Here is an 820-nt window from a genome sequence, read left to right on the forward strand (position 1 = left end):
GCAGGACTTGGCACCTGCCCACACTGCCAGAAGTAACAAAACCTGGTTCAATGACCATGGGATTACGGTGCTTATTGGCCAGTCTAATCTGAACCCCACAGAGAATTTATGGCGCATTGCCAAGAGAACAATGAGCTGAAGGCTGCTCACATAACACGTCAGCAGTGGCACGGGCTGAGAGCATCCATGCCACGCCACACTGAGACAGTAATTCATGCAAAAGGGACCCAAACATATGCATGATTATACTTTTCAGAGGTCCGACATTTCTCTATTTAAAATTCTTGTTTTATTGATTTCAAGTAATTTTCTGAGCTTTTGAATTTGGGGATTTCATAAGCTGTAAGCCATAACCATCAAAACTATAACAATTATAGTTTCACCTTTTAAGTCGAATTACTGAAATAAATGAACGTTTGCATGATATTGTAATTTTTCCAAGTTTCACCTGTAGAAAATAAAATATGACAACTTAAATTATAGCACTTTGTTAGTATATATTGAGTACAGAAATTCAGTGTAATATAGGATTAGTGTCATAGCGTATATAACACAGTTAAATAAAACTAAGTATTTAGTATAATTCAGCCTTAAATGATTATTATTTTTGGAGCTGGTGGCATATTTTAAGCTGTGAGTTCCCTTTTAAAAGTTTTTGCACATTTAAAATGAAAAAAAATTCTGAGGGGCACGTTTTTTTTTCTTTGTTTGTTTGTTTTTTTCAGATTTGAATGACCCCTAGCTGAATACCATAACCATCAGTCCATTTACAGTTCTATGATTTTTATTAGGTCAAAAACCTTTCAACAGAAATAAAAAC

This window comes from Neolamprologus multifasciatus, chromosome 4 (assembly GCF_963576455.1).
Source record: "Neolamprologus multifasciatus chromosome 4, fNeoMul1.2, whole genome shotgun sequence".
Classification (NCBI taxonomy): domain Eukaryota; kingdom Metazoa; phylum Chordata; class Actinopteri; order Cichliformes; family Cichlidae; genus Neolamprologus; species Neolamprologus multifasciatus.